General features: G+C 37.8%; 1 protein-coding gene and 1 long non-coding RNA gene across 3 annotated transcripts in view; one reads left to right on the forward strand and one right to left on the reverse strand.

Annotated features, from left to right (window-relative positions):
• The window catches only part of LOC127192694 (uncharacterized), a 157,018-nt gene extending 138,677 nt beyond the window's left edge, over positions 1-18,341 (reverse strand). Inside the window, exon 1 of the long non-coding RNA XR_007831069.1 lies at positions 18,170-18,341. This is a non-coding gene — a long non-coding RNA (uncharacterized LOC127192694). The remainder of the gene's footprint in view (positions 1-18,169) is intronic.
• Lsamp (limbic system associated membrane protein) overlaps positions 1-24,788 on the forward strand; it is a 2,176,218-nt gene that overhangs the window by 340,548 nt on the left and 1,810,882 nt on the right. The window lies entirely within an intron of this gene.

The following is a 24,788-nucleotide window of genomic DNA, read 5'->3' on the forward strand; positions in this document are numbered from 1 at the left end:
TAATTGCTCATCAAGCTATTACTTAATTAACTAATAGCTCAGATTATAATTGAATTTTAAAATGGCAATAGCACACTGGTGTAGTTTTGGTTTGTTTTAGAACGTTTCCCAATGCGTTATTCCAGAGTTACATGTTGAACTTCTTCCTAATGGTATATGCTTACATATTTGAGATAATCCACCACATGTGAACAAGTAACTCAAAGATTTGCTATCTCAGAATAGTAACAGTGGAAATTTTGGAGCAGGAGCACTTAATTAAATTTGCCATTTTATAATTACACACTGTTGTACTATGTGCTCTTTAATGGGGGTATATCATTGTCACAAATGAATGAGATACTTTCAATTGATTAAAAATCGTTTTATCACATTTTAATTTTGGTCCACTTCTTTTACTTTTTTATTAACCATTGTGAAATTCACCTTAAGTAAATGAGATCTTGTCTGAGTATTGCTTTTTCTAGTTACGATTTCTCAGGAGTTCTGTAGCCTGAAGGGAAGCTCCTTCCACTATTTCTTTGTGTTTATTGGTTGTTTATTCTCTCTACATCTGACAATTCACTGAGTCTATATTTGAAATATGCTCAGCATATCTCCTAAGATTTGACAGTCTTGTTTATAATTACTTTCATTATTACATAAAATCTTGAAAATGGCTGGGTCAATAAATAGGCTTATAAATAACCGATTCTCAACCTCTTCTTTGCAGCAACTCAAAATGACTCCATTTAGTTTTGAACACGTCTCGAAAACCACGGAAAGCCTCTAAACAAAATTAAGTTTAATTCACTCTTTAAGGAAGTGCTTCTACAGACCATTTGAAGGAAGGGGGAGCCAATTTAAATGAATTATCAGATAGGCATTTTATCCAGACGAGCAGTGCTAATTACAATCAGTTTCCTCTATTCATTAAAACTCGTCCAGCAAGCGTGGATCAACTCTGTCAGCAGTCACTCCAGTTGCTTGAGAGCTTTTAGCACAAGACTTCTTCAAATACATTACATAGTTTAGACTTCTGCTAATTTACAGCCTTTTCTAGGCATTCCTAAAAAGTGTCTATTTTTTCCATGCCCTTTCCTTTTTAATGTATTTAGTCGTTAGGCTTTTTCCACTGCTACCTTCTCAATATTCTGCCATTTCTGTTTAAATTATCAGGTGTTTCAATCCACCAAGCAGGTGTCTAGCTCAAGCACTGTTTTCCTGGGGCAATCGTTACATTCTTCTCTATTGTAGTTTAGTTTGGTAGAGATCATTGCTTTTTTTTTTTTTTTTTTTTTTTTTTTTTTTTTTTTTGCACGTACCTATGCCAGACAAATCCAATGGGACTGAGACCAAGCGTCCTAAAACCACTACAGCATCCTACCTGCATATCTTTATGCAATACTCTAAGCCTGATTTTTTAAAATTGTATTTTATAGCTATAAGTGTTTCTGGAAAAGCTATATGCACTATGAGGAGCAGAACAAATGAGCCCTTTGTCTAAGGATGCTTTTAATTGGCATTTGAGTTGTTGAGTCTACTTGTTATAGTAAGGTCTCTACACCAGAAATCTGAGGAAAGCCACATGCTTCTGCTTCTTAGGTCATATGAGTTCTGTGCCTCCACGCCACCCCTCCCCCCGCCCCCACGCCACCTCACAAACAGATGCTATAAGGTTTAAGCATCTATAATTTTGTTAGTAAGGAAATTAAATATATGTGATTGTATAATACTTTCATAAATTAAACTAAGTAGAAGACATTCTATCCATTTGCATATCCGTCTTTAGTATCTGAGTACTTATTGCATTACAGATACTCCCTCAACGTTTGTTGACTAAAGTATATGTTCTATTGCTCAAACTAAATAAAGAAAGAGCACCTGGGACTGGAGCAATGTTTTTATCTGCCTTTATTTATTTAAAGGCCTTCCTAGAGCCCTGGTTATCTGCTGCTTAGGAGGCAACATTATAAGTCTGAAAACTTGAAGATTCACTGGGAATTCTTTTATCTACTTAGCAATTAATTTAAATCTACTATAATTAATTTTCGAGAGACCTGAAAAGCCTATTAGCTGATGTTCATGTAACAGTGGGTCCTAACTTGGGAAGCTGGATGGAACACATCAGCCTGTATCAGCCAGATATGATGCCCTGGCAGATAGCCCTGGCACCTAGCCAAACATAAATAAACTATTTCCAAGTTTTTGTAAAAATAATTAACTTCAGCTTAAAATGCATCTAAAATCCATTGTCTGATGGCCCATAGAAATGAATAATTCCATTTTATGTTAACAGAGGATAGGCTCAGCAGCCATTTAGAGCAGTGTTTTAATAAACAGGTACTTATGATTTTGTTGTATAGAATTTTGTTGTATAGAATTTATTGAAAATAGCACTTCATGGGAAGCCATTCTCTGTGTAGACATGAATCAGTGGTCCTCATTAGAACGTATTGTGCAACTCCCCAGCACCCCATATCAGAAAGGCTGAGGTCTTCAACTTTCTCCTTACAAATCAAATGGTTCCTTGAAAACAGGTGATCTCCTCTTTTGCAGACCTCCATGTAACCGTGAAGTTTTCTAAAGTTGGTCTTTTGAGTCCGATATGATACAATCTTCGGTGTCCTCTAGCCAAAGTGCAAGAGCATCCCCTTCCTTCCTAAACACCACTCTATTTCTGCCTTATCTTTCCGTATCATCATAGACTCAAAACAAGAAGGCAGATTCTATACGCTGCCTTGAATTGAATTGATGGGTCCTTTCTTAGATCAGAAATTGTATATATCATCTCATGCTTTATTTTAAGTTACTGTCACATATTCAGAGGCTTCTATTAAACTTTCTTCAATTTAAAATGCATGTGATTATCCTGATTTTCAAATAGGTTCTGATATCTCATGGTCTTAAAGAATATTTGTCTCAGGCTTTCTTTTTTAATTGCTTATTTCTTCCTGTCACAAATGATTCAATAGGTAAACTGCCTAAGATGGCCCTACCATGACATGGCTTCCTGGACAGAGGCTTCCTTGAGGGCTGGACATGGTTAGGAAGCCTTGATCTTTCTCTCTGACTCAGCGTGAACTTTAGGACATATGAAGGACACCTCAAACAGTTTCCTCTCAGTTCATGACTTCCACTTACAGAAGCTCGAGCACTAAAATGTCCCCAAATTTCAGACTACTTGCTTCTCTAGCTGTTCCCATAGCTAACCATGCCTATTAGAAAACAAAAGAAATAAGACAGAGTCTTGTAAGCCAGTATAGCAAGTGAGTGAACAAAATCATTGCATCTAAGGAACCTTCAAATTAGCTAGTTTAAATTAATAAATTAGCAACATAGCGGTCTCAGGTAAAGGAGAAATGATGTCATTGTAATATTTTTATACCCAAGCTTTGAATCAGTTAAAAATAATGCTTTTTATATTCTAATCAATACAACCATAGCTATGAGACAGCTTATTTTTAAGATCTATTAAATATGGCAGGCATTTCCTGAACACTTTGATTCAGTAATGTCTATGTAATGCTTTCCTAGTATTAAGTTTAATTTTTAAATTAAAGAAAATAAAGATATTATCAAATTATTACAAAAATATATTCATCAGATTACTTTCTTTTTTTAATGGCTTCTTTACTTTATTTTATTTTATTAATTTATTCTTGTTACATCTCAATGTTTATCCCATCCCTTGTATCCTCCCATTCTCCCCCCCCCCCCATTTTCCCATTATTACCCTCCCCTATGACTGTTCCTGAGGGGGATTACCTCCCCCTGTATATGCTCATAGGGTATCAAGTCTCTTCTCGGTAACCTGCTGTCCTTCCTCTGAGTGCCACCAGGTCTCCCCCTCCAGGGGATATGGTCAAATGTGAGGCACCAGAGTACGTGAGAAAGTCATATCACACTCTCCACTCAACTGTGGAGAATGTGCTGACCATTGGCCAGATCTAGCAAATTACTTTCATTTGAAAAGTAAGAATATAAAGACATTCTTAAATAATTTGTTGAAAACGCAAGGCTAAACACCTGTGATAATTTTACCAGGGCAATAGCAAAGTCATTTATAAATCATTGATAAATATAAATAAATTCATAAATGTTTGCACTTTTCTTCACTAATATTTAGATGCACATATCTAAATGATGATGAGAAGTTTTATTGTTTGGCTGTTATGTGTTGTCTTCCCATTTTTATTTTCAGAGTAAAAGGAGAGGAAGTTAGTGCGATGCCACAAATTTTGGCCCATTCAGCTTCGTGCCTTTTCCGTTATCTTTTTAAATATATATTTTATCAATTTATTCATATTACATCTCAATTGTTATCCCATCCCTTGCATACTCCCATTCATCCCTCCCTCCCGCATTCCCCCATTACCCTCCCCTATGACTGTGACTGAAGGGGACCTCCTCCCCCTGTATATGGTCAAAGGTTATCAAGTCTCTTCTTGGTAGCCTGCTATCCTTCCTCTGAGTGCCACCAGGCCTCCCCATCCAGAGGATGTGGTCAAATATGGGGCACCAGAGCTCGTGTGAAAGTCAGTCCCCACTCTACTCAACTGTGGAGAATATTCTGTCCATTGGCTAGATCTGAGTAGGGGTTCAAAGTTTACTTCCCGTATTGTTCTTGGCTGGTGCCATAGTTTGAGCAGGAACCCTAGGCCCAGATCTGTCAGTCATAATGTTCTTAACTCTGAAGAAAGAGATTGAAGATGACATAAGAAGATGGAATGATCTCCTTTGTTCGTGGGTTGGGAGAATTAACAAAGTAAAAACGGCCATCTTACCAAAAGCAATTTACAGATTCAATGCAATCCCTATTAAAATACCTACACAATTTTTAAAAAGACATTGAAAGTTCAATTCTCAACTTCATATGGAAAAACAAAAAACTCAGAATAGCTAAAACAATCTTGCACAATAAAAGATCCTCCGGAGGAATCTCCATAACTTTTCCATTAATATCAGTCAAGAAACTATCCCTTTAATTTGATTCTTCTCCTAATTTTTCTTAAGTTCAGCTTCAGTTTTGCTGTAACCATATTAGCCATTAGATCTAGTCTAGAATAAAGAAGAAATAAATCCTCCTGCATTCCAGGTGTGGCAGTTACCCAGGCAACAGGAGCTTCAATCTACTACCTCACTGCAATTAAGAGGTGAACAAGAATCATCTTATAAAAATTCTGTGCTCTTTGCCTAGAAACTATAATATCACCTGAGGGTTTTGCTGAAGTAGGTATTGTAGATAAAGGAGTTCCTGATAATTTCCAACAATTATATTTTGCTAAATGAGCAGAACTGCAGTTCAGGTAGGAAATGTCTATGAATGCTTGGTTACCTGCAAGAAGCCTCTGGCCATTTGAGTATTTTCTGCAAATATATTTCTTCCTAGAATGCATAGAGCTGAGTGAAGGTTAGGAACAATCCTGGAAAGAGAGCCAGTAAAACGCAGGTCCCTTGAGACGGCCATGACTTTCCCCCTGTCTGTTTTGAAGCACCAATCTCCCTTCCTTTCTATACTCAAAACTTCACCCTAAAGTATTTACATCACAGATAGTTACTTGAATCTCAATATAGCCCAAGAACTGATTCAAAGGCTTTAATATATGAATTCAGTCAAGCTGAAAAACAATTAGAGAAAAGAATACTAAATAGCTTGCCTAAGGATAAATACCAAATAATAGGCATATAAAGACTTAAAATGCAGAGAACCTATTCTTCCAGTACTTCTTGGATTTTTATCAGTCTGTTCTGAACATTGAGAACAGACAGCAAACTGCAACTTACACTGGATGAAAAAAAAATCAAATTTTATTGTAAATCCCTTCAAAATAGACATACCTTCTTTGGTTTTTAAAAAAATGAAACCAAGTTATAAAGTCATTATATTATTCAGTGAAATTATGAAGTTTCCTTCTGCTGGAGAAATATTGGCCCTTCAGGATCTGTGCCAGCCCTTGATCATGATGAGGGTAGGCATTTCTGAGCCACCATGGCCTCTTCCACGTTGCTCAGCATCGAAAGGGCAGTAGGGTGTCTTCCTGAACTGCATCCAGCTGGCAACCTAAAGTCTTAGTTATATTTCAGAGTTTTCGTCTGCCTAAGTATAATTCAAATTCATGGCTAGACATTGTCCTAGAAAGTCAAACAATGAGTTATATGGGAAATGCTGGCTGAGAAAGACGACCAATCCTGGAAGCAAGGAGCTGGGGTTTGTATCAGAGCTACTGCTAATTAGCTCTATAGTACTGAGTCAGAAACTTCACTCCCAGATCTTAGGGTGAGGATGAAAATTTTTGTCTAACAGATTTATCTTATCTACAAGGCTCTATAATCCACTTAATTAACAAGAAAGCATATGCCTGTAATCAAATGGCCATGATAATGCTTTCAATTTTTCATACTTTGATGATTCTGAATAGGAAAGGTAGAGAAGTCTTAACTGTTCTAAGATTATTGTAGGATTTTCACAACATTAAGTTCATCTTTTGATTTTTACTTTTTAGCCTTTTCAAGAAACAACAACAAGTCCAAACAAACAAAAGAAACTACTCTCCCCAGAAAGGCTAGAGTAAAAGGTGTTTAGCTTTCTTTATTAGGACTAGAAAAAAAAAAAAAAAAAAACAAAAAACAGTTAACACTGTTTTTGAATGCTTGAATTATTATTCATTTTCAAAAAAATACAAAAACAAAAACCTGTGGGCTTCATCTCTCAGCTTTTTTTGCAGGGAAATTCTCTGAGTTTAAAAGTTAAAAAGAAAGCCTGAAATGTTCACTGGGCATGTAAATATTTTTCAGCCATTGTCAAACATGTCACTGCACATAACTGGAGTATCTAGAGTAATTACTGCCTTTGTGGTCATTTCTATAGCCTAGCAAGCCCACAGGCATATCACTCATGTAACAGAATAAATCCATGTGTTGATGTTGGAGAGGCACGTGAAGAAAAGATGATTATCCCTACAGTAGACGTGACCACAGTCCGCCAAGAGAATGCTTGTTCTCACTTCCACGCTTGGCTCCTTCGCAGGAAGTGCATAGAAGTGGTGATTTTGAATATAAACAAGGAAACTTCCTCTTATCATTTTAAACAGTTTTATATCCTGATAGCTCAATTTCTTTAGCATCAAACAGATCAGACAAATCTAACTGCTACTAGGTCTATAGCCTGGGCATGTTGCTGTGTGTGGTGGCACCTCTGCTTCCACATTTGGACAAAAGTAATGATATAGATTATGCTGAGAATTAGATTTGATAACTTAGTAGGATTTTTTCAGTGTCTTATGTAGTAAAAATCTATGGCAAGCATCTATGTCTTTCTCTGTATCTCTTCATAAGTGGAACTTTAATAAGTTCATTTTACTTTACAGAACCTTTGATAACTAAATAATTCCATTAACTATTTATTTATAGCCTATTGAAAAATATAAAATTCTTATTAATTGTCCAAATGTATTTGTACTATTACTATCAAATTTGGGAATTTATTGAATGTTTTTACCATTTGCAGTCACCATGCAACACACACACATACACACACACACACACACACACACACACACACACACACACACACACACTCACACACGTATCTTTTATTCCCCTGTTTTAATTGATATCTCTGAGTCTTACTACCTATGTCTGTTAACCTAGGCCTAGTCCTGGAAGCTTCTAGCCTCCATGTAATATAACTTAGGCCTAAAATGTTTTTAGTCTCTGAGACTTACTGCTGAATAAGCTCACCCTTTCTAGCTCTTTCTGATTGATAGAATCTGGCTTCTCTCATCTTCTGACTGAATTACTCTGCTTGACCTCAAATTAACTCTAGAAATTTGTTCTAATGTTCTGGCTCCTTCTTATTCTCTGGCTTCTGTCTTCACTTGTGTCTAGCTAGTTCTCTCTTTAACCTGTCTCTATGAAACTCTCCCAGTAAAACTTACCCCCTGCCCTGCACTGTTCTCTTTCAGGTATCTTCTTTTTCCTCTCTCTTCTTGGGAGAACACAGACTCTCTCTCTCTCTCTCTCTCTCTCTCTCTCTCTCTCTCTCTCTCTCTCTCTCTCTCTCTCTCTCTCTCTCACACACACACACACACACACACACACACACACACACACACACACACACACAGCATCTATTATGAAAAGTCTACAAAATGCTTTTCCCCCTGTTTAGATGAAGAAAGTTGAGCTAAGAGATTAGAGATTTTGACAACACCACACAGGTAGGTTTTGGTTCAAGTCCCAATCTATCCACTCAATACAATTTCCACACATGTAAAAGTTGCTTATTAGCCCTATTGTAAGTAGGATTTGTTTTTTTTTCCTAAAAGCAGAAAAATAATTATAGATGGAACAGTATCTCACTGCCAGGTTGGTTACAATCATTTCCTGGTTGGAATATATTGAAACATTCAGTCTTGAAATTATATAGAGGGACTAAATTGTACATTTCATATGTTAGTTTGAAGTAGATGGATATTAACGAAATACCCTATTTACATTATAAACTTACATTCCAGCATTCAGTGTGTATACTGGTTCATCAAAACCTGTTGTGTGTGTCCTCTCATTGAATTTGTGTTATAAATAATTGAATGTATCACCTTTTTCACTCTTGATTTATCACGCATCATTTGTCATGTAGCCATTTAGGTATTTCCCCTCTTTCGTCGTTCCATGTTAGAAGTAGACTGGACTTGATAAAGTCAGGTAACTTGTCTGGCTTTCTTTACTGTAATATGCATATTTAGCCCAACTCCTTACTCATAGTAAACTCATACTTTCTCTTTCATCACATTATTCAATATATAATTATATAGTCACTATTTATAATTATATGTATATATAATTATAAAACTTGTAATAGAAAATTATTGATCATATGGTGGTGCACACTTTTACTCTTCCCTTAGAAGGCAGACACGGGTGTATCCCAGTAAATTCATAACCAGATTTATCTTAAAACTGAGTTTAGGCAACCAGGGTTACAGAGTGGGAACCTTTTTTTCAAAAGATTGTTATGTGTACAGTAAGGGAAAATTATGAAGAACATTAAAAGTATTAATATAAGAAGCAAGGTAGTTGGAAGAGGAAGAATATAATTGAAATCATTTTCTCATATAAAAACTAAAATAAATTATGTCCAAAGATGTTGCTATCACAAAGGACTTTTATAGTTGTCTGTAATGAGATTTTAAACAATTTATTAACCTGTAGTCATTTATAACAGTTTTATAAGAAAGCACCCTCCTGGACCTGTTTCTAAAAGATCAAAGTACAACCTGCTTCCTTTCCCGGTTTCCACACTTTGCAGTAAAATCAGGCCTCTACTTGTTCTTGCTAAGTCATGTGTGTAAGTAAAGGATGATATCATCTTGCTGCCAAAGATGTTATGGCAAATGTGGAACTCCTGGAGAGGAGTGGTGTGTCCCAAGAGGAGTGAGGATTGAGAGCCCTAGGGTCATTCTGGGGACACTTTTAATTCAGGATCTTTGGAAAACGGAGAAGTGTAGAGGCATATCAGCAAAGTGTTGTGTCTTATGTTCTACCTTCCTCTGTTCCATGACAGTGTCTGCTGATTTTAATTAAAGACTACTTGAAGGACATTGCCAGGTCTCTAGTGTGACAATCATCTCAATGTGTTAATGTGAAAGCTGGAAGGGATCCAAGCATTTTTGCTTTTGATTTTGACATATATAGCCATGTAATTAGAGGATCCTTATACCCTCTGAAATAGCAGATGCTAGATGCAGATTGATTTTATATTCTGATTTTTACTTACTATATTCCTTTCCTTTGATAGCCAATGATTTCAGACAGATTCTCAATTGCATGCTAGACATCCCAAGGGAAATAATTATGGTGATCAGGCTTAATCACTGACTTTTAAGTAAGTCCCAAGTACAGTTAAATAACAACACTGTATTCAGCTTGTAAATAAAAATCAAAATTGATTTAAAAAATAAGCTATAAATATATTTCTAACAAAGTAATTCAAGATTAAAGCTATTATTTTTTATTCATGACCTTTAATATTGTTGACTTTACTTCAAAATATATTTTCTTATAAAACAGTTGTACATATTTTCTTCCTTTGTTCATATGTTCAGTTATTCATATGAATTATGTGTCTTTTGAGAAAGGACCACAATTTTCTTATTGATTTTGAAATCATACATGCCTAAACTTTTCTTATTGGAAACAACCCTATATGTTGAATATTTGATTTTCTTAATAGAGTATGGCCATCCAACACACACACACACACACACACACACACACACACACAAACACACATAAACACACACATACTCACAAGATTTCTACATGAAAGTCAATGAATAACAATGCTTAATACAATTCTGTATTTAGTGAATAATTGAATAAATGAATAAATGACATCGTTGTGGTAAACTAGTTGCCAGTGAGGAAATCTTAAACCAAAGGAATATACAGCAAAGGGTATGTGGAGAAAAGGAAGACATTGAGACCTTAGCCTGGCAATGAAGTCAGACCTTTCTTCTAGCCTCTTAGAGACTTTCAGATACTTAAATCATCATTCTCTTTAAAGTGATGTTATTATTGACTAATGTGTCCTCTTTCTTCTCTGCTGACTAATGACCTCTTTAAAAATGTGCATCCTTTCCAGTCTATGGCTGTACAATCTCCCTAACTTTCCTAGAAGTTAACACAGGGACTAGTATATAATATACTCTTAATGCACCCTTTTGAAGAAGGAGAAAAGTAAGATAGTAAGGGAGGAGAAAGAAACACTAAGGAAAAGTAAAGAAGAAGGAAAAAAGGATAGTAGAGTCAGAGGAAGGATGTGAAAGGGGAGGGAAAGAACAGGACAAAGAAAACAGAGATGAAATGTAAACAACCTCAGGATCTTGAGCTTGTTTGGAGGTTCTTGCTGGGGAACTGAGCTAATCTTATACCCTTGACCAAAGACCGGTCCTCCTCTATTCAGGGAATATTGTCTTCTTTGAACATGTACTCCAGGAGAGATGCACATAGAGGGGTGAAGGAGGAAGGGAACACTTTCCTAGCCAGCCAGATCAGCCTAATCAACCCTGGCGATCAATGGGATGACAGATGTTGCAGAACAAATTGATGCACCAATCAAGGACATTGCAAGCAGAGAACTTAGATATAACTGATGGGCAGCTCATTCTCCACATGAGGAAGCAGAGCAGGGGAGAAGGGTACTGCATCTGACATGAACGCTGGTGACCTGGATTTGATCACTGCCTCTTGCTTGCGAGGCCCTGTGCAAACACAGGAAGTGGATGCTATCCAGATGAGACCTGACAGGCTGTGGTTAGTCAATGGGGGGAGGAGGCCCCCACATGTCAGAAATCTAGGGGAAGGGAATAGGGCAGAAGAGGAAGAAAGGGTGGGAACAGGAAGATAAGAGCAAGGGGATTACAATCAGTATGGAATAAATTATAATTTAAAAGTTGAAACAACAACAACAACTTCTGGAGTTAACAAGGGTTAGGGTTCACATCTGGCAAGTTTGAGCTGATTTTATTCATCTTGAGATTCTTCTGGTATTGTAATCTATGCCTGAATGGAGTGTGTGTGTGTGTGTGTGTGTGTGTGTGTGTGTGTGTGTGTGTGTGTGTGTGTGTGTGTGTAATTGTGTTTGCCACAACTAAGTGCTTAGTAAATATAGCTTTTATTATAGCAATTGTTTTAGAATGCCTACTATCCCTGTATGATTCTAAGTTGACTAAGGTACAGGTAAAACCTGCAACAGACATCTTCCTGTGTTTTGGTTATTTTATTTCAAATAGTATCATCTGGTTCGCTAGCTTTTCTCAGTTTTCCTAGACACATTTTCTTAAACATTTGGCTGAGTTAAACATATTCCATGAATTAAGAAAAATAAGTTCTCTGTTTATCCTGGTAAGAGTAATTTGCAGAAAAAAATAACTGCACTAATGAAGTTGACGTGTGCATGGAAACACATTAATATGATGAAAATGTATGGCTGGAGTGTGTTGGTGATGAGCAAGTGGTGTTTTATTAGGAAAGTAATTTCAGTAGAACTATTCAACTCGAGCTGTGTCTTTAGTTGGACAATGCCATGTCAGAAGGACACAAGTTTCAAGAGAAGGAAATAAGCTTGTGTGTATAAGGAAGATAGTAATCCCTGGACTTTGAAGCTGTGTGCAAACTTAACAGTCTCCTCACATATGCACTAGAAAGCTCACCTGCCCTCTGTGTGTCTAATATGAAGCCTACACAGGTTCCAGATCCTTCCAACCATTACCTCCTTCAGTTATCACCATTACCATCTTGCTTAAGGCTGTGACTGTATTTACCTGTGGCTCGAAGCATCGTTTTCTGTTAAATTTTCACCTCTTTACCTATAATCTTCTCTCCTCACTTTGTGTAGTCACCTCTTCTCTTTATACAGGTGTATGTCCTATGGTTTCTATTCACAAAGCCACATATTCTAGAATTCATTACATCCATCACTAAGGACACTGAAGAGCTTCAACTCCCTTGACCCTGCCACCTGCATGCAGAAAGGCTGCCCACTGTGGTCATTTGTTCATGCTAATTCATTGTTGAAGCAAATTCTTGAGATTTCACACAGGAAAGAGAAAACAACTACATTTGTGTTTGTTATAAAGATTTTCCATAATTCAACTCTAATTAGTCATTCCTTCTCTTTCCCATGGTAAATGTTGCTCTTCTTTCCTATTTGTTCAAGAGTTTTGTTGAAAAGGAATTGGAAGACATTGACACGTTTCTTAATAGCAAAAGTTTTAGCCTGCATTTTAAGAGTAAATCCCTGATTCCTGCCTGTCTCTCGAATTTCAGAGGGAACCAGAAGTTGAGAGTGTGATTACCCTGTCACTCAGAGACGTGATGCATCCAGAAAACAATGCCTTGTTGCTTGAGCAAAGCAAACTGAGTGCAATCATTAGCTGAGAAGAACTGGGCATATCTAGTCCGAGAAGCCAGATATTATCTTTAAAATGTCTAAATTATGAGCTGGGTGTGGTGGCGTGCACCTTTAACCCCAGCACTAGGGAGGCAGAGGCAAGCAGATCGATGTGAATTTGAGGCCAGCCTGGTCTACAAAATGAGTCCAGGACAGCCAAGGCTACACAAAGAAACCCTGTCTTGAAAAGAAAAAGAAAAAAAGAAAAAAGGAAAATGTCTAAGTTATGACAGCTCCACTAGGAGGATTTCCCATTTCCTTTCCCATTTCTCTACTCACAAGAGAAAACCTGGAAGCAGTTCACATTTACATCAATCCCATAGGGCAGTAGCCAACAAACCTCACCTCACATGCCCAGTGACATGATCTGACCCAAAGCCATGGTGGAGGAATTCTTAGTAGAGATTCAAGACAAAACAAACTAAATTTACAACAAGTTCCTTTTTTCATGCTCTGTGTGGTCGTGTTATCTGCTCATTCAGAATATCTCCTTCCTTCCCTCCCTCCCTTTTTCCCTCCCTCCCTTCCTCCCTTCCTTCCTTCGCTCCTTCCTTCCTCCCTCCTTCCCTCCCTCCCTTCCTCCCTTCCTTCCTTCGCTCCTTCCTTCCTCCCTCCCTTCTTTCCCTTCTTCCTTGATTCCTTCCTTCCTTTCTTTCTGTTTAATATTATTGAAAATAGATTCTTCTGTCATACAATACACACTGAGCACAGTTTTCCCTCTTTCCACTCCAACATCCCCCATACTACTCCTCTCTCCCAGATCCACTCTCCCAACATTTCTTCTTCAGAAAAGGTCAGGCCTCCAAAAGATGACAGTTAAACAAGACAAAACCAGATAGAATAAGACAAGGCAGAAGCTCTCATATGAAGGCTGGACAAGGCAAGCACAATAGGAGGAAAGGAGTCCCAAGATCAGAAAATGAGTCATAAATGCACCCACTTCCACTGTTAGGATTCCCTAAAAGACCCAAGGAGACAAGCCTGTAAGTTTACTTTCATATAATCTTAAAATGCAAATTTTTAATGTGTCATGTTAAAAACAAGTAACTGACCAACTAAATTGTTATATAAAATATATTAAACAACTGGCTTTTTCTTGTATTATATTATTTCCTTCAGTATTGTTTGCTTCAGCTGCGCATTGCCCAACACTAGCAACTTTTTAAAAGGAATTAACTATTAATCTATTTGAAATAAGCAACACAGAGTGACATTATCTCAATAAACTAAAAGACAACATAGTAGTAAGTTTGAATAGAGAAAAGGATTGGAGTGGTCCAGCATTTGACGTGGTCCAGAGACAGCTGCACTTTATCAACTAATGGTTATAAATAGTAAATACTGTTAAGCCTCAAGAAGACTAGAGATAAACAGAAGTGCTCCAGAGAGGTGTGAACCTAAGCCCAACAAAAAAACTGTTTCAAGGTTACAAGAAAAGGTGTGAGTGTCCCTTTGAGGGACACTTCAAGAGCAGTATGTGAAGTCAGCATTTCTCTTGCTGTTGCTTTTAAGGGAGGCAAGAATAACAGCATTTCTTTCTTGTTACTGCTCTAGTGGGGGATTGTCAGAAACAAGCAATTGCAACTATATTACCCTAAAGGGGATTTTCACAGTAACAGCCAAACTGTTCCATTTCTACAGTGCCAGGAGGTACTTTCTCACTACTGACCATTTCACTGAACACAACTAAATAGATTATGTAATCAACAGAAATATTTTTATTTTTCCCTGGGAAAATTAATTTTTTATGGAATGGGGCGGTCAGTTCATAGAGCTAACAAAGCCATCATCCTAGTGTTTAATCATATCTTATTCCTTATATGGGGTTGTGGGTCTTCACAAACACTCTGAGAAGTAGCCTTACCATATATAGGTCCGTCTTACAGATAAAATTAAATCCTAACACCAAGTCAGGACAAAAAAAACCATAGAAACATAGAACTTATCAGTCTAGGATCACTTAGAAGTATAGTAGAAATGTATCATTCATACATTTATATGGATAGTAGAAAAGATCACTTAGAAATTATAGTAGAAATAGTTTTGAATTTAAATTTTTTAATGAATATCTGAAGTGATGGATCCATGGATAAAAGCACATATTGCTCTTCCAGAGAGGACCTGCAATATGATTGTTCACAGCAACCATATTGGAGAGCTCACAACCACCAGTAACTTCAACTCCAGGGTACCTGATGTCAACTACTGGTCTCTCTAAACATACAACTAGATGTGCACATATTGCTCACACACAATGCATGAATAAATAGCAAAATGATTCTTAAAGACATAATGAAAATGTTAATGATAAGTTATTTTAATGTACACATTGCTTAATATTCATTTTCAGATCTCACTATAAGTCATTCTCTAGAGATCTGGTGCATCCCCTGGCTGGCTCTGATTGAACTAAACAGTACCCCAGGATAAGCAAAAGTAATGGGAGCCTATTAATTAGGGCTAAAATATGCCAGATTGAAATATACCCTGGAAAAGATAAACATCGACTGGAGTATTCATTCCACTGGAAGAAAATCTCAGCATCAAGGAGAATGATGTGATGAGTTGGTGACATCACTCTAAGTTGCTGTGTTCAACACAGTACTATGTGCTGGACTGTGTATGATTTTGGGGTTTTTATGATCTTGGTTTGTAACTAGTGTACCATCTTCTAATGTTAAGGAATATTGACAGGCTTATGCCTTACAGAACTTCTAACGCCACCCTTCAGTTAAGAGCTCCATATCTAACAAAGAATGATCTCATTTTAAATATGGGCATAAAAAAATCAGTGTGAATAGAACCCTGTCATAGATACGAAGTCACTCCATACTGAACTTATTTCAATTTCATGAATAAGACACAGCCTGCTAGTGAATTATAGATTTAAAACCTCATGTCATGGAACCTGAGAAGTAGAAAAGAATATTGACTACAATCTATACATAATCTACAAAAACATAAGATGTTGAGGCGTCTTGTTGTCATAAGACCTGATCATAAACAGCTCAATTTTAATAAAGCAAATGAAATGGTCATTTCAAAAAAGTATTCCTTTGTGTGTTTTTTACTCTTTTGAAAATATTTTCTAGCACTACTATAAAAAAAAAGTATGAATTCCATCTATAGATGCCTTGAATTTGTCTAGGGGTTATATATGTTAAATAATGGTTTGGGGTGAGTCAGGGGCATCTGACAAGGGAACGTATCAATTGGCCAACTGAAATGTCATCTCTCCCCTTGGTGTCGGATGTTGCCCTGTCTCTTTGCTGTCTCCCTCACTCTCTTTTCCATTTTATTCTTTGGTATTTTGATTTAGACATAAAAACTCAGACCTAATTTAAAGCGACAGCAAAATCAAACAGCGTGACCTTGCCAGGACTGTTTCAGGCCTTTAACACCATCCACTGGGGGTAAAATGTGAGCGGGGGTGGGGGGGTGGAGTGATAGCAAATGCAAACAAAGTGAGCTCTCACCATATGGTCTTGTGGCTCAGGCTCAGTGTTCCTGGAGGACTGGTCATGGGTCCGAATGCTTCAATGCCCGCCTGTCGTGGGACTATGGGCTGCAATAAAAACAAGGAGGAAAAATAGGATACTCGAAAATGACAAAATTTGGAGGAATGGAATTGTGAAGATAAGACAGGGTCATTTACACAGCAGCCCTGGAAACTGTGTGACTTGGATTTGATAAGTAGAGCTTGGTTTTGCTCAGTTAGGGAGAAGTGGCCCATGCTGTGCTTGGAAACAAGATAACTATCGCATAAACGAAGGCTGGAGTAAGACACATAAGGCTATGCCTCTCATTGGCCCTCAAAGGTGTTTTGAGCCATAGCTACAGTGTGAATATGTGTCTGTTAGGCAGCAGTGGACAGGTTAGTGATGTCTGCAGATGGTGCAGCAGTGCTTCTGGACTATGTTGTTCCTCGGGATCCCAATGTGTTAACTGCCTTTGCTGGCAAGCGTTTCCACCACCACATACACTATATACAATGTATACAATGACTCCTTCCAAATATCAGAGGGATTGGGACATCATATCCACAGGTATTGATATTAGGCCACAGATTCTCTAGCTTCCAGCCTCTCGATCCAAAATCAGCTGCTTTAAGCAGAGTCAATAAGCTACATCTGCTAAGGGCTTGCATCTTTCTTCCCCCTTTCAGGCAAGCCCAGCACCGCCATCACCATGCTGAGGCACAAGTCAAGTTTGAATGCTAATTTTACTCTTCCTGATTAGATTCCTCCATGATAGCAGGCAGGCTAAGTCACATACCTAGTATGGAACCATCTCCAACCCCCAGAAAACTAAAGAACCAGAAACTCTCTTTGCATATTGGAACTGAAAGGGTCCCCTCTTTTCTTTCAGAACTCCCATCACAGAAAATTTTTTCTGGACTAGTCTTCCTTTGCCATAATAAAGAGGGGACACTCTGAATAGGTGACCAGGGACTGTACTTAGAATTGGAGTCAGGGAGAAAGAGGTACATTGCAGTGGCTATGGCAACATGTTGCTAAGAAGCGTTAGTGGAAAACTGGTAGAATGCAGCATGAAGATGATGTCTAGGATAGGAACTGTCTATAGTGCACATTGGCCTGGGAAGGTTTGTTATCAGACATGAAATATATAAATAAATAAATAAATAAATAACAACAGTGACAGTCAAAATGGCTACTGCTTAGTGACCACTTTTTGTAACAATGGCTGCTTATTATCTATGTATCCATCTATCTATCTATCTATCTATCTATCTATCTATCTACTATATCTATCTATCTATCTATCTATCTATCTATCTACTTATTTATAGCCTGATTTACATTTTTACTGAGTCAGATTTTCAGTTCAAATGGTAGCTCTAACTGGCCTCAAACATATTATCTTCCCTCCTTGGCCTCTGAAGAGCTGAGGTTTCATGTGTGCACCGTGATAAGAGACTCTGACAGTGTTTGAAATGCTTATTGTAACACCTCTTGTGGCCTCTTCTAACCAGATGAGAATGTAGGGATTTAAAAAGGAAAAAAAGTCGGGGTTTTGTTTATTTGTTTGTTTTGTTTTCATCTTGATTCAAGAACATTTTGCTTTGCTACAGGGAGGGACCATGAGGCTCTTAGTAGTCAGCTGACTTTGTGATCTGTGTTTAGTCCTTGGAAATTGAGGTACTAAAACACATAAACACACACAGTGTCATCCATGAAACAGAAGATGTAGTCACTAAAGAGAGATGAAGACCTGCTGTCCTTCCTCTGAGTGCCACCAGGTCTCCCCCTCCAGGGGACATGGTCAAATGTGAGGCACCAGAGTATGTGAGAAAGTCATATCCCACTCTCCACTCAACTGTGGAGAATGTTCTGACCATTGGCTAGATCTGGGCAGGGGTTTAAGGTTTACCGCCTGTATTGTCCTTGGCTGGGAAGGACAGCAGGTCACCGAGAACAGACTTGATACCCTATGAGCATATATAGGGGGAGGTAATCCCCCTCAGGAACAGTCATAGGGGAGGGGAATAAGTGGAAAATGGGAGGGAGGGAAGAATGGGAGGACACAAGGGATGGGATAACCATTGAGATGTAACAAGAATAAATTAATAATAAAAAATTAAAAAAAGAGAGATGAAGACATGAAATTCCTTTAAAATTTTCTAAGATCCCCGTGAGAAATAGTAATCATAATCTTTCTGCAATAATTGAAAATAGCTGAATTAATAAGATGCTTGCAGTGTAAGAATGAGGACTTTGAGTCTGATTCTGAAAAAAAAATATTTAAAAATATTTAGTTCTGGCATTGCACATCTGTAATCCCACTGAAAGACAGAACTCTGGGCTTACTTGCTAGCTTAAGTTGTCAAAGCCTAAAACAATTAGGAATCTTGATTCAAAAAGCAAACTAGATGGGTGGTAACTGACATAATAGCTGAAGTTACCCTTTGGTATCTACATGCACACATATGTTCATTCTTGCATGTACATCATGATCAACATAAAAACACATTGGTGCATTACCTTTCTAAGAAAGGCATAAATTCACATCTGTTTATTCCAGAGAGGGCACCAGAGAGACACCATAGTGAGAGTCTACCTAAGCAAATTAAGCAAACCAATGGATTTATTGGATTTAATTATAGAAAATTAGTGATAAATTATTTATAATAGAATGGGTAAGTAAATAAAAGCTCCATTGCAGCACAGTCTCATCCCGTCATGGAGGCGTTGGGGAAGGAAGGAAGAATGGCTGGAATTCAAAGTGAGAATCTTGTAACCCATCTTCTATCACTAAATCTGTATTATTCTCTTCCCCTTCTCCTCCTCCTTCTTGTCCTCCTTTTTTCCTTCTTCTGTTATCATCATTATTTCTATTTGTCATGAATACTTGGCTAAGTGGATCTCTACTTCAGAATAACATCATGTTATGCCAAGGGGAGAGAAATTACAAAAATCATGATCTACCTACAGAGACCTACCCATGCACATGAACACACACACACACACACACACACACACACACACACACACACACACACACAAACAAATGCAAAAACACACACACACCTTAGTCACAAAACTACTGCTCTACACCTAAAACAACGTGGTGGTATATACTTATATGCCAGGATTAAGAATACAGAAACAAGAATACCGAAGGGGTCAAATAACCTAGCTTTCCAAGCAAATTTTAGACCAGTGAGAGTCTTGATCTAAAATAATAATAATTATTATTAATAATAATAATAATGTAGATTGCACCAAAGAAATAACACACTATGGCATCCTCTTTTTTGTAACCACTCCGCACACAGAGACATGCTCACCAATGTACTCATCTATACTTTCATCCACACATGTATAGACACACACACACACACACACACACACACACACACAAAATGAATATAATGCAATCATCAGCTAAATGGTGTTTGAAAGAAAGCATGGAATGAGACTCTAATGAAAGTCTAAGCAGTTGGAGGCTGAAAAGCACGCAGTATGTAGACAGAGATACTGGGAGAGGCTGATGTTCCAGGCTGACAGAATACTCTGAATGATGAAGTGAACAGATATCCCTATTTTGTGGATATGAAACTAACTGTAAGAAAATAAGAATGGAAGGCCTGGTGGGTTGGAAGGAGCTGCAGAATCAGGGCAGTCTGGGGGCATAAGAAAGAAGCTGCTGCTGAATTTTGAACCTATTGTTACACGTGGCTTCATGGGAAATCAAGAGGGGCTGTTGCCATGGCCAAGGCAAGGGAATGGAGACATTGGCATAATCTGTCTTTGTGGGAAAAATCATCTCTGAGCAGGTACCATAACTTCTGGGAGGTACAACCTTAATACCTGTACCCACAGCTTTTGCAGCGAACCACAGATGCCTATAGAGCTATACTCCACAAAAGAGAAATAAATCAGCTCTGCCTTTTTCGCAGTCAGCTCACTTGCCTGAGATATAATATATGGGCTTCTCCTACTCATAGCTCCAGGAGTAGGAGAGGGAGGAGGGCCCAGAGTTGAAAGGTGCTGGTCTCAGGCTTGTAAATACACCTTTGAGTTAAAAAGAGCTATCATGCGCGCAGCTCCCTCCATCCTCCCATTCTGCAAGCATAGGCTCATCCTTCAGCTAAGAGGCAATTGCCACATCATTTTACTCCACCAAGTTCCCTTGACTTGGCAGTTTTCCTGATTGCCTGGCGGTCACAGACCATACTTTTGCTGATACTGAGACCTGGGGAATGAGGGAGCAGTAAATGCGTACATCTCTCCTCAAGACCCCAACTGAGACCTGGTCTTCCTAGTCGTTCTCTTTCCATTGCTTACCTAAGCAGATTCCCTTGTCTCCCCTTCTAGTGCTTCCTTCTCACCTCTACCACTTCCCTTGGGACTTGTTTGTATATTTGTGATGAGAAATTGTGCACCTTGCAAATAGCCTAGAGACTATACTTGGTTTGTGGTGGGCCACCATCGTTCCTGATTGGGGAAAATATGATAAATTTTGAGAGTCAACTAGAGTAACCTGTTTCCAATGGACAGGGTGCTTAGAGAAACACACTACCTCAACGTCAGCTTCCTGGACACTTTTTTTTTTTTTTTTTTTTTTTTTTTTTTTTTTTTTTTACCTCAAGGTGTCACTATAGTTTCTCTGGGTATAGGTCAACAGGTTTCTTCTTTTGACTGAGGTTCCCACTCAGTCCCACTTTATTGGGGACTCTGGGAAATAAAGAGGAAGAAAACGTGAATAGCAAGGTCCAGTTTAAAACACAGAGCTCCTCTGCTTGAACCTGGAACCTCTGCTGAACACCTCTGTTACTAACAATTGTCTGTCACTACTCATGAAATTACAAGGCATATCTACCTTTTAGAAATACATTTTAATCTTTAAAGTCCTTATTTTAAAACACTTTAGAGATGCACAAATATTGCAAAGATCACCCTGATGATTAGCTCCATTCCTCTAAATATATTAGTGCATTTTTACAAATATTGAAATAATATTGATATGTTTTTATTAAGTAAAGCTTTAAAAATGCACACCTTTCTCATGTTTCAAATTTTTGGACATTTTAATACATTTACATAATGTATTTAAGTAATTTTTCCTCTTATACCTCTGCCTCATTGCTGCCCCACCCCATCCTCTGAATGTTTCTCAATGAGTTCCCTTCTGACTTTCATCGCTTATTGATGGGTGGCTGTTTGAATATAATTAGAATTACTTATGCTTTTATGTGCAAAAGTTAACTTAGTAAAGCAAGGATAACTTTTCTGTGGCTATACCGGCGAAGAGTGTAGCATATACCCTGCTACAAGCAGTAGTTAAATCAGTTCTGGAATTTTGTCCTATGCCATATTAACTCTGGCTCACCTGGACTACAATAATTTCTCAGACTCTTCATCCTTCTGATGACTAGTCAGTACTGATCAGATATTTTGTAGAATGTCCACCAGTTGTAAGTGGGTTATTATTTTCCTCATAGAATGAGAAAGATTATTATGGAGACAAAAATATATATGTATTTTCAAGGGTGCATACATCCATATAACTCATTTATTGACAGTGAGTATAGAGGAAGTGTTTATCACTACTACAGTGTAGACTTTGGAGAAAAGTCAATATGTGAAGATAAAACTAAACAAACGGTAAGTTATATATTTACTTAAAGTGGAATAATTTACATAAGTGATTAGTAATTCTTCTGAACATTAAGTTTATCTCATTTACTTAATAATTTATGTATTTAATTTTCACTCACAATGTTTCTCTTGTATTTAAGGTGGTCACCATATGCTAATTTATTTAGATGCTTAAGGTGTGCTGCCATAGGCATGGGAATTCTTTCTTTTTTGTCCTATGTTTCTTCTACAGGCCCCTTCAGTGTGTTAATTTGTAAACATTTTCTTATTTCTTCAGCTGTTATCTCAAGATCGTTTTTAATATGCTCTTCCCCAGTTCTAGTGAATGAATCATAGTTTATGTCATTGAAGAACGGTGTTAGTCACCAATAGAATTAAACCAGGTTACGAACAAAATATTTGAGTGACAAACCGGAAATTCTGTCAAGCTCTATTATGTAATGAATGCCAATGGTACAACAAACCTTACAAGAGAAGTGTTTACTGGTGAGAAGAATTAGTATTTTGCTTTAAACATGAAGATGAGGAGATGGAGGTCAAAGTACATTGTTTAATGAAGATGGTGGGCTGGTAGGGTGACAAAATGATATGGAGATAAAGATAATACTGTGTTTTATTTAGAACTTGCGCTGCCTGAGTACATTGTAACAATGCTTGCTATTGGGAAATGGCCATACATGAAATGTTCAGTTCTTACACTGCAGTAAATAAAGTATACACAATATAGTTTACTTTAGCGATAGTAGGGAGATTAAAGAATTTCTGTGATTACATCAACAGTGAGAACTAAAGCTGAAAGTTAATCTCTGGCTGCCTAATTCTAGAACTGTAACTCTTAGCCACTTATTTCATGATGAAATTTTGTATGAGTCTTAAACTTCCTTTTTAATTTGACAAAATTTAAATCACTTAGGAAACATTCCTCTAGGGTGTCTTTGCAGGTGTTTCCAGAGAGGTTCAGATGAGCAGTGAAGACTCACCCTGAGTGTGGGCGGCCCCAGCCATTGGCTGAGATCTTAGTGGATGCAAACTGAGTGCCATCACTGTTTTACTCTCTGACTCCATAGGCAAGGTCACCAGATGCTTCATATGCCTGCTGTCATGCCATTCCCTCTGTGGTAGACTGTAGACCATACTAAACCACCCGGGGGGAAATTGACTGTTTCCTTAAATTATTTTGTCAGTCATTTTTTTTTCACAACAATAATAAAAGTAGCAGCAAAGTTCATAACATTAGTAATTAGATGAAAGCAGTGGCTTCCAGTATTTGCTGTGACTTATTTTTATGAGTGCCTCTGTACTATGAAGTTGATGGATCACATGATAGTTAAGGCACAGTTTTCATCACTAACCTTCCCATGTAGGAAGCACTTGAGAGATTGTAATATGTCCTTTGTTGCCACCATCTTGACTGCCTTTACTGTCTACTGCCATTTATGTCTCAGTGTCGCATACTTGACCACTTCATGAGGATGTCCGACAGTCCTTATCATGGTCTTACACAAATGGGTAAAGGCAAGTAATTGCACACATGGGTGCCTAATGCCATCAGGCAGAACATTTGGCAAGTAAACTAATGACTTTTTACTGTGTAATTTCCTTCTTCTTGTAGAACAATGGAAGGAAAGTCAGAAACAAAGGCATAAGAAATCCACACTGAGGGGGAAAAAGATAGATTTATTTTAGCTAGTGTGACCAGATAGCTTGAAATCATTTGTGAGTTTGGCCAAATCACTTTTGTCTCTAGTGTCTGACCTTTTCATTCACGACCTTCTGCCCTTGTGTGAGAGAATTCCTGTGGGGAGAGAGAGAGAGAGAGAGAGAGAGAGAGAGAGAGAGAGAGAGAGAGAGAGAGAGAGAGAGAGAGAGCTGAGGAAATCATGGTAGGAACCATGACAATCACAATGCTTGTCAGCTGCCATAAATTCTGACGTAATATCCTCATTTTCTAAATATTAAATCTAATTTATACACAGCCATAAGCCATGAATAAAATACAACAATTCTCATTTCCCCTTTGCTTTGTAGCAGCCTGAGAGACCTATTCAGAGCACATATCTTTCCTCAGTGCATACAGATGCTGATCAAATGTGGTTAGAAGGAGAGGAAGAAAGCTATGATAATGAACTGCGCTTGGGATTTTCTTCTTTCAAATACCATGTTTATGGATTAAGCACCTTTGATCTAGAAAAAGATCAGAGGATATTTGAGACTTGGCATTCTATGAGGTCACTGATCTCAACTTGAGTCCTTCTAAAGCACATCAAGTCATCCAAACACAGGCTGAGCAGGCCTGGCTGGCTGCTACATTGTTTGCCTAGTAAAGTAAAGATTTCCGGTTTGCAGTGTACCACTAGTCAAGCTCCAGTCAGGTGATAGCAAATTAATAATGTAGGGTTCTGCCGACCTGAAAGGAACTGAATTCTTAATAAGAGGGAGCACAACGCTAATTCAATCTTCTTATCTCCTCTTCTCCATACTCTCTCTACTGCCAAGTTCATGAGCATCTCTGAAATGATTTTCCTCTGTCATTCCTTGACAAGGAAGAAATAAGCCTGATACTGTTTGTTCCCCTAGAATGCCCAATGGGCCTCTGTGGCAGCCATGGCTGAATTACAGACGATACAATAAGGACCGAATGAGTGATAAGAGAGAGGAGTGGGACATTTATGTAATTTTATTGTTTTTGTTTTTTGTTACTTGAGATCAAGTCCAGGGCCCCATCAAGG

The sequence above is a fragment of the Acomys russatus genome, chromosome 8 (genome assembly GCF_903995435.1).
Source record: "Acomys russatus chromosome 8, mAcoRus1.1, whole genome shotgun sequence".
Taxonomy (NCBI): Eukaryota; Metazoa; Chordata; class Mammalia; order Rodentia; family Muridae; genus Acomys; species Acomys russatus.